The 10,203-nt window shown below is 34.5% G+C and overlaps 1 long non-coding RNA gene across 1 annotated transcript; it reads right to left on the bottom strand.

Moving 5' to 3' along the window:
• Positions 1–7,195: 7,195 nt before the first annotated feature.
• On the bottom strand, positions 7,196–9,267 carry LOC117319003. The gene is made up of 2 exons (XR_004530538.1): positions 8,798–9,267; positions 7,196–8,259 (listed from the first exon to the last, which is right to left on the bottom strand). It is a non-coding gene; the product is annotated as an uncharacterized LOC117319003 (long non-coding RNA).
• Between the last annotated feature and the right edge of the window lie 936 nt (positions 9,268–10,203).

Below are 10,203 nucleotides of genomic sequence, written 5' to 3' on the forward strand. Positions count from 1 at the left end.
AATCCAAACGTCGTTTCTGCAACCCAATGATTCCATCCTGCAGTTTGCTATGATTTTTGAAGTATCGAACAGTCTCTGCAATGAATATAGATATATTGTGTTGTGACAATTTGTAAATGTGTTTATAAACCATAGGTATACTAATCTTAGATGAGATGTTGTAATCGGTAACCGTGTGTATGATCGTCTAAAATAAGGTACAACGTACATCTGTAAATTACATTGTAATCTTTGTGAGAACAATTTTTTTTACTACCTCGTATATAATACTCATTCCACTATATAAGTCGAATTGTTTCGACCAATTTGTGTTGTTGCCTTCATATTACCATTATTATTGCTAGTGTCTCAATAAGATAAACCACTGACTTCGGGTTGCCCCAGTCTCACCTTCTGGATGATAGATTATTTTACGTACGCGTGCAGTAATGTCAGTAAATGTAATTGATCTCGGTAATTGATGTCTGAAACGCTCGGACGTCGTGGAAGACATACTAGTGTATGTGTGCGCCTTTGCTGTAGTGTTTACTCAAGCATACCTTGCCTGATTGCATTTATCCAGATGGCGTTTGGTGATGCATACTGCTTTAGTGTGACAACTTAGACATAAAATGCTTACACAATAATAACTTATTGAATATGTAAGCTGTATTTTTTCAAGTCTTTCTGACACGTTCAAATCCTATGTCAAATGTAAATACAATGCAAGCAGGTAAGATATGTGATGTGTGAGTAAGGTACAGTGTACACGTGTGTGCATGAGTATCGAGGGTGCACGCCCACGTGCGTGATTTCATTTAGCCGTGACATGTATATAGTTACAATATATTATATCAATTAAATATGGTTAATGTAAATATGAACAATGTATATATCAGTCTAATTGTTTGAAAGCAATAATTAAGTTCAAAATTTTGATAAGTGCACCGTAAAACGTTCTAGTGTCTAGCTGGTTTTCTGCTACAGTCAGTCTTGTTTAAATCTTACGTGTTACCAGTTCTTGTAAAGCAATCGTGAGGAACTATTCTAAAATTTAGTATTCTAGTGTTGATCATTGCTCTTTTGGCAAATTTTAATTAAATCATTATTCATTGTATCTACTAAGTATACAACCGAATGATATATTCCCAACATAACTATACATATTTTTTTATTCAATTTATTTTCAATGTCCACGTTTCATTTGTATCAATATGTCTTAACATAATACCCACCATACAACCCGGATACTCCATTGAGTATCTGCTGTAACTTACCTGTACTTACCTGTACTTGTTTATCTTCTTCTCTCTTTATTACCTCCTTTTACATTTGTCTGCCTCGCCTTCCGAATGGCATTCATCTTTTTCCTTTTCCTCTGTGTACTTTCTTCGCTTGGCTCGGTCTCCCCCCTCCTTCCCAGTATATACGTATGCACCGCGGTCACCTATGGCAGACCTCCATCAATGCTTAGAGAATTTTATTTTTGACCCTCCATGACAGGTAATGATGTTTGCGCCTGGAGAGCTGCCATAGGATGTTTCTATTGTAAGTTGGCATGTATACCAGTCACATTTGTCTTCAATAATGATTTCTCCAAAGTTTTTAAAACAGCTATCTCCAATCTGAACTGTCTCCATAGGATATATATTTTGCTACTACAGTTGTCCCATTACATCCATCATCCATACAATGTAACCTTAATTATTTTATTAATAGCTGGGGATATTCACCCAAATCCCGGGCCCAACTCTAATAGCAGTTCGGCTACCAGTGTCATTAGTTTGCTCCATTTAAACATCCGAAGTTTAAGAAATAAGGTTCAACATTTGTGCTCCCTAACAGATGATGTTGATATTGTATGTATAACTGAGACCCACCTCGATAACTCCATTCCAAACTCCGATATTAATATCAGTGGTTTTTCTGAACCCTTTCGTAAAGATCGAAACATGTTTGGGGGAGGGGTTGCCATATATTTCTCTGAATCACTTGTAGCCAAGAGAAGAATCGATCTTGAATTTGGTAACGATGAAACAATATGGTCTCAAATTAAATTTCGTAATACCTTGTATCTAATTTGTAACGTATACAGACCACCCTCTTATACTGGTACTGGTTTGTGGCAGAATTTACGACACTCGATTGATATTGCTTTCGAAGAAACGCCCAATATAATAATTACTGGTGATTTAAATATTGATTTTTTAAAGCCTATCAGAGGTGATCTGTGTGATATCCTGTCCAATTATAATTTAACTAATGTTATTACCGAACCTACTCGACAAACCGATACCTCCTCTACACTACTTGACCCGATCATTGTAAGTGATACTGTTAATGTCGTTTTTTCTGATGTTATTGAAATTGAGCGAACCATCAGTGACCATGATGCTGTTTTTGCAATTATAAATATCCCTGTCAAAATTAAACATTATTTTAAAAGAAAGGTTTGGCTGTATGATCAGACTGATATTGATAAACTGAAAGTCATGATTAATAGTATCCCATGGCTTGACAGATTTGCGAACCTATCACATGTCAATGAAATGTGTAATTTCTTTACTGAGAAATTCCTTGATGCCGTTGACAAATGTATACCGTCCAAAGAAATAGTAGTACGCGATAGTGATAAACCGTGGATGAATGGAATAGTTAGACGTAATATGAGAAAAAGAGATCGACTTAAAAAAATAATGTTCAATAATAGAACCGAGTCGAACAAAAATAAATATAAGTATATGAGAAATAGAGTAAACAATATGATCAAGAGGGCTAAAGAAATATTTTATGATAATATAAATACAGTTATAGATAAAAGTACTAACAGTCCTAAGACGTATTGGAAACTTCTTGGGAACATTCTTAAAAGTAAAAAAACCCCAGATATATCCCCTTTACTAGATAGTACTACAAACGAAATAATATACGACAATGATAGAAAATGTGAATTACTAAACAATTACTTTAGCTCTGTGTGTACTTTACCTGAAAATGATATAGATAAACCATTGCCAGCTTTTGAGAGGCGGACTGATTCTATTTTATCAGAAATACATATAGATTACAGTGAAGTTGAAGATATTATAAATAATCTAGATGTTAATAAGGCATCTGGCCCTGACGGAATTAGCCACAAAATGTTAAAACTACTGTCCAGTGAAATAGCTATACCGCTATCTTTTATATTTAATTATTCTTTGTCTTCCTCTATATATCCTGACAATTGGAAAATTGCGCATGTCATGCCTATTTTTAAGGCTAATGACGCAAGCATTGTCTCCAACTACAGACCTATCTCACTGCTAAGTTGTATAGGTAAACTATTTGAGCGTGTAGTACATAAACATATTTATAATTTCTTAATCGAAAATGACCTTATTTATAAATATCAGTCCGGGTTTCTACCAAACCATTCCACAACACATCAACTTATCGAGTTATATCATTCAATAATTACATCATTAGAAAATTATGAGCATTCGATTTTAATTTTTTGTGATTTTTCAAAGGCCTTTGACCGTGTGTGGCACAAAGGTCTTCTACATAAACTTAACAATTATGGTATCTCAGGACCTCTTCTAAGATGGATAACTAGTTATCTGTCGAACAGAAAACAATCAGTTTTTATTAATGATTCTATATCTTCGCGTAAGACTATAAATGCTGGTGTCCCTCAAGGATCAGTTCTAGGTCCACTTTTCTTCCTTCTTTATATAAACGATATTTCATGTGAACTTTCTTCCCTATCTAGACTCTTTGCAGATGATACCTCTCTTTCTTATTCGTCCCATGACTTAAACACTATTGAAGCAGACGCAAACGCAGATCTTATTAAACTTGAAGTCTGGTCTAAAGAATGGCTAATGTCCTTTAATCCTACTAAAACTGAGGCCCTGGTTATCTCAAATAGGCAACTTCCATTTATCCCATCTTTAACATTCAACAATACCCCAATTCAAATCACTAACCAACATAAACACTTAGGTGTCGTTTTTTCTAATGATTGTAAATGGAATATCCATGTTGAATATATGGTTAAAAAAGTTAATAAATATATAGCCACACTTCGTAAATTAAAACTTATCCTAAATAGGAATACATTAGAAAAAATGTATCTTACTTATATTCGACCTCTACTCGAATATGCCTGCGAAGTATGGGACAACTGTGGTACAACAAATTCATTGCTATTGGAAAAAATAAATTTAGAAGCTGCGAGAATAGTTACAGGGCTGCCCATATTCACAAAAAAAGATTTCTTATATCAAGAAACCGGCTGGTTACCCCTTGCGAAGAGAAGGGATGCTCGGAAACTGTCTTTATTCTATTCTATAGTTAATAATTTGTCACCTACTTTTCTCGTCGACTTATTGCCAATGTATATTGGAAATATAATTCCATACAATTTGCGAAATGCACATCTTTTGAGAGAACAACACTTTCGTTTACAACTTTCAAACAATTCTTTCTTTCCCTCTACGTCAAAACTCTGGAACGACTTGAATATCACTATTAGAAACTCGCCTTCTCTAAGTTCTTTTAAGTCAAATGTAAAGAAATCTATGACAGCAAACAATATATTATATAGTAAGCATTTTATAAACTATGGACCTAGGAATTTAAATATTATCCACAGTCGACTGAGAAATCGAGCTAGCACACTAAACTATGATCTTTTTAGAGCTAATCTCGTAGATTCACCCGAGTGTCAATGTGGGCATCCCTGTGAAGATTGCTATCATTTTTTCCTTATCTGTCCTTTGTATGCCAATTTAAGAAGAACACTTATTACTGAAATATCATGGTACGGTCCTGCCAACATCGATGTTCTTTGTAAAGGTGATCCTAATATTTCACCAAATGACAATGTAAAAATCGCCAAAGCTGTGCAAAACTTCCTGAGAAAGTCGGGTAGATTCGACTAGCTGCCGTTTCTTACTCCCCCTCCCTTTTTCCTCTCCTTTTCTTAATCTTATTAGTTCATAAACTTGCTTCAAAAGTGTCCTATCTATCCGTACTTTATATATAGTGTAAGGACAACAATGGATCAATTGAATCCATCTAAAAATGTAGGTTGTATTTCTGGTCCTTCCGGATCCAAACGGCACTTGAGAAACGTAGTTAACTGGAAGAGCGGACGGAACCAGGAGAAAGCCACTTACGCACGGGATGTGATGAACATTTGAAACAGCTGAAAGATTGGAAAGTGAATAGTGTAACAAGTGTCGTCTGTGTCGGGAAGGATCGGAAACACAATCTCAGTTCATTAATTTTACTTGTTGCAAGCTATACAAAACTATTGTCACCCCCCCCCCCCCCCCCCCCTCTCTCTCCTCCTGCCTGTCTCTCATTCTCTCTCTCTTTTTCCATCCCTAATAAAATATAACCTTTTTTTTTTTTTTTAAGAAAGACAATTCATAAATCATCTTTTGTTTATCATATTGTTGAATATTTGTACATATCATCATGTGACCACTGTTTATTATCATATGTCATTTATGCGGGAAAGGTCATCAATAAGTTGGCAAAACTTACCGACCAATCCCTTTGTCATTTTATGTCAATAAAATATGTTTAAACTAAAACTAAAACTTGCAAGACAAACTTTTATGAAATTACAGAAAAGTTGCCTCACTCGTGCGGAATAAAGAATTGAAGTGCAAGTGAAAATAACATGCACATAACTTCCATTTACATGTATTTCAAATGCAGGTGTACAACATCCTTGATTAGTCTACTCGAACAACATTCAGTTTTTCACAAAACACATCTTCACAATCAAGGAACCATATGTACCATCTCTCTACTACTGGTATCTTTGTTTTAATAATGAAAATCATCCTCAGTGTAGTCAGAATCTATAAACAGTAATGTCACATGCTTGTAATTTAACTATGCCCTTACCAAAGGGTTTAACATTGCACTACAAATTAACACTGACGTTTTTATCCCTCTACTGTTTTTCAAGTAATGTTCAGATAACATTTATTGTTCTCCCGCAGAATATAGAGTAAAGTTGGAAAATGCAAGTAATTCCTGTGGGTTTAGTGTGAAGCAACCAATAAACATATGCATGTAGGTACAAATATATATATATTTTAATTTGAATGAATTATTGAAATTGATTATGAAATAGATATTGTTATTCAAGTTTCACATGGAAGCAGATATGGTGTATGATATATGCTAGATGGTCTCAAGCAGTGTGGTATGTTAAACATGGTAAGAGTTAATTGTCGTTTGTCTTTTCGAGAGCAAAATGACTTTTTTCACTATTTGATCAAATTAGAAATGATTGTCGGTCCAGCCTGACAGAACACAATTACTTTAGCCGTTGAGACAAATCCAAGCAAGAGGCAGAGTCAGTTAGGCGGTAGACCAGTAACTAACCAACTAGCTGCAGAGAGTATACATGTACACACTGGATATGTATCTGTCAAACACAAATTCACCTGGAGTTATTTCTGTAATAAACAAATTAAAAGTCTAGTGCTGTACATTTAACAATTTGAACATTGATAAACCATATGCCTGGGTAGCCATGATAAGTGCTTTAGCTTCATCAATTTTGCATTAAAATAACAGGAGTGGAAAAATTCATGGACCATACTCGGACTCGAACCCGGGACCTTCAAACTCTGGACGAACACTTTAACTTTTTGAGCTACCTGGCCACGGGCGTTTAGCCTACAGGTGTAGTTCCTCTACAAAACTATGATTTTTACCTGGGAGGTCCCAGGTTCAAATAGAAGGCAGATGCATTAAAAAAATTAATATAATACACTATATTACAGTTAAAATACATATTTGGTATAACTGAAATAGAAACACACACATTGTCTACATTGTTCATGAAGAAATGTGGAAACTGTTCGTCAACACCAAGAACCAGAGTACAAGTCAAACCTGCAGGTAGGTATTAATTTTACAAAAATGAAACTATTCCAAAAAACCAGTCCAATAGCTCAATTAATTTAACACTGTGCACTGCATGAAATAGTGAGTTTAATTAGGAAGGAAACCTGAACTAAACTCAATTAAACCAGTCGTTTAATAGGGTTTCATTCCAAATTAAATTCCCCTAAACTTGAAGTTTAAGTCTAGTTTTGTAGCCGTTTTCGATCTTGGTAAACTCCGCCATTTAATGACGTTTTGTTGACCTCTTAAACTGCAAGTAAACGTCAGATTTTAGAATAAAGTAAACCACGCAAAATTCTCGTAAACTCAATTTTTATTTCAGGAAACTCAATGTAAATTTCAGTAAACCTAATGTAAATTCCAGCAAACTCGCTGTAAATTCCACTAAACTCAACGTAAATTCCAGGAAACTCAATGCAAATTTCAGTAAACCACATGTAAATTCCAGCAAACTCGCTGTAAATTCCACTAAACTCAATGTAAATTCCAGGAAACTCAATGTAAATTTCAGTAAACCTAATGTAAATTCCAGCAAACTCGCGGTAAATTCCACTAAACTCAACGTAAATTCCAGGAAACTCAATGTAAATTTCAGTAAACCTAATGTAAATTCCAGCAAACTCGCTGTAAATTCCACTAAACTCAATGTAAATTCCAGGAAAATCAATGTAAATTTCAGTAAACCTAATGTAAATTCCAGCAAACTCGCTGTAAATTCCACTTAACTCAACGTAAATTCCAGGAAACTCAATGTAAATTTCAGTAAACCTAATGTAAATTCCAGTAAACTCGCTGAAAATTCCACTAAACTCGCTGTAAATTCCAGGAACCTCAATGTAAATTTCAGTAAACCTAATGTAAATTCCAGCAAACTCGCTGTAAATTTCGATACACTCCCTATAATGTCTAGTAAATTCAATGCAAATTCCAGTAAACTCAATGTAAGTTCCACTAAACTCAACGTAAATTCCAGTAAACTCAATGTAAATTCCAGTAAACTCAATGCAAATTTAATCTTGCCATTAAGTTTATCTCTTTAAACTAGACACTCAATTTTCTTGCTATACCATTCCGTTACTGTTTTATTGTCAATCTCAAGTAATCGTATTAATCCGGACATTTTCTGCTGGACACTTCTGTCGTTTATACTGTTGTCTTTTAGAACTTTTCAGTTTTTTGCCTAGTTCCGTAATGATCTTATCTATTTCATCGCTCCTTCGTGGTAGGACATTGATATTGGAAAGGCTGTCTTTGTCTGATTCGTCCTCATATTCTGAAGACATCATTTCTACTTTCTAATTTTTCCCCTTCGTTCTATGATGCCTACTTCAAGCAAGCAGCTTCCCTTGTTGTGAGTTTCTGAAATAAAGGAATAAACTTGTATAAACTTTAACCGTCACCAATATATGTAATGCATTGCTGTATTAATATACATATGCATATGCGATATCAATTATTATTCAGATATATCCTCTTTCTTTTAACTTATCAAACTTGAAGTACAAAAACAAGCTCTCAATTTTCAAATAAAACAAACATGTTATTACAATTACTAAAACACTACTAATTCAGGAGACACGGAATTGTATTCTACAGGGATCAAACAGCCAATAGAAGGCATACATAACGGTTACTAGTTGAAAGTGAAATCGATATCAAATAACAGACTGGTTAATTAACTTATCAGCGTGTTTCTGTCATTTATTCCATGCAATACCTGTATTTATATACTGAGTATATATTCTCTAGTTTCATTGGTTAAATTATTTTTTTTTTAAGTTTTTCTATAAACTGAATGTTAAACCAAATGTAGGTCGTTGACCACACGGTTTTATTGACTTCAGACTAATTATCTATAGTTCATGTATACTGGTAATGTTTACACTAGTACACTTACATCAGGCGTAATCCGATCCGGCGTTGCCTTCCTGCTGCTGCTTTGTCCACTCCCTGGCGCGCTGCTTGACCTGTGTCCAATATGAGTGCGCACATATACATGTGTGGATCTCGATGAAGATCCTGCCGGAGTTTTATTGTTTATATCTACTGTACCATTTTTGTAAGTCTGCGATTTCGTATTTCATTTACTCGAATCCTTTCGGAGAGACCTGGACTACGGTAAGACGTTGTCATATATTTAAATCTCGACGATTGATTGGCGGCACGTACATCTCCTCATCTTCCGATAAACTATCCACAACATGATCATGAGAAAAATCACTTTTTCCTCAAATTCGGCGGAAAATAAATCGGTTCGTCGACCCAGATAGAAACGATGGATTATCCGACATACTTGAAGGTTTTTCACCTATTATAATCTCACATAGTCACACCAGTTTGTAGTATTTCAATTGACTGACCACTTGTGTGTACAGTCGAACCTGTCTATAAAGGACACCTAAGGGACAAGACAAAAGTGTCCTTTATAGAGAGGTGTCCTTTATATAGAGGTTCAACGAGTTATGTCCCTTATAAACGAAGAAACAAACCAAAGTCTGTTTATAGTACACTATATGTCTCCTGATTTATCATATTTAAACACTTAAACTAATGAATAAAAGACAAATAATTTAAGATAAATGCTTAATTAATTAATTTTCAATCATTCATCTGACACAAAAATTGAAGTTGATATTTTTAATAATTTATATTAAGCCTATAGTTTCAAAACAAATCTTCACAATATCATACTATACTGAATATCTATTCAGACAAATTCTCAACATAGTAAAAAAGTAAAGGTAATTCTTATCATAGTAAAACAATTTTCATTAATCCTCAATATTTTGGAAAACAAATATGTTTGAAATATCTTTTCTATTACAACATTAACTCTTTATAAATGAAAGTGCATTTTCCTCTGATAATTATAATCCCTAAGCATCTATTTTGAGACATATTTTCTGAAATCCATGTAGGGATTTAATTTAATGAATACCGTTTTCTGGTTCAGTCAATTAGTATAGTGTATACAAAGACACTCGGAACTCTTCAGCTGTTCTTAATATGTTACGTAGTCGTATTCCGAGGAGTTCCGAGTGAGAGAAAATGGCGGCTTATAACCATGTGCCTGCCCTGTCAGATTTGCATACGGTTGATTTTGTAAGTAAAACAATTATGACAGACATAACTATTGCTTTGTCCCTCTTTTGTTGGTCCTGATAATGATTTAATTACCCCCTGACCATTCTTGTTGTCTAGGCTATGGTTGAATGGCTAAGCTTAGCTGTCACCGGTGGGGTTGAGTAAACAAACACCTCTGCCGATGGCGATCGGTCACTCTCTTGTAATTACTGCCCATTG

Source organism: Pecten maximus, unplaced genomic scaffold (genome assembly GCF_902652985.1).
Source record: "Pecten maximus unplaced genomic scaffold, xPecMax1.1, whole genome shotgun sequence".
Taxonomy (NCBI): domain Eukaryota; kingdom Metazoa; phylum Mollusca; class Bivalvia; order Pectinida; family Pectinidae; genus Pecten; species Pecten maximus.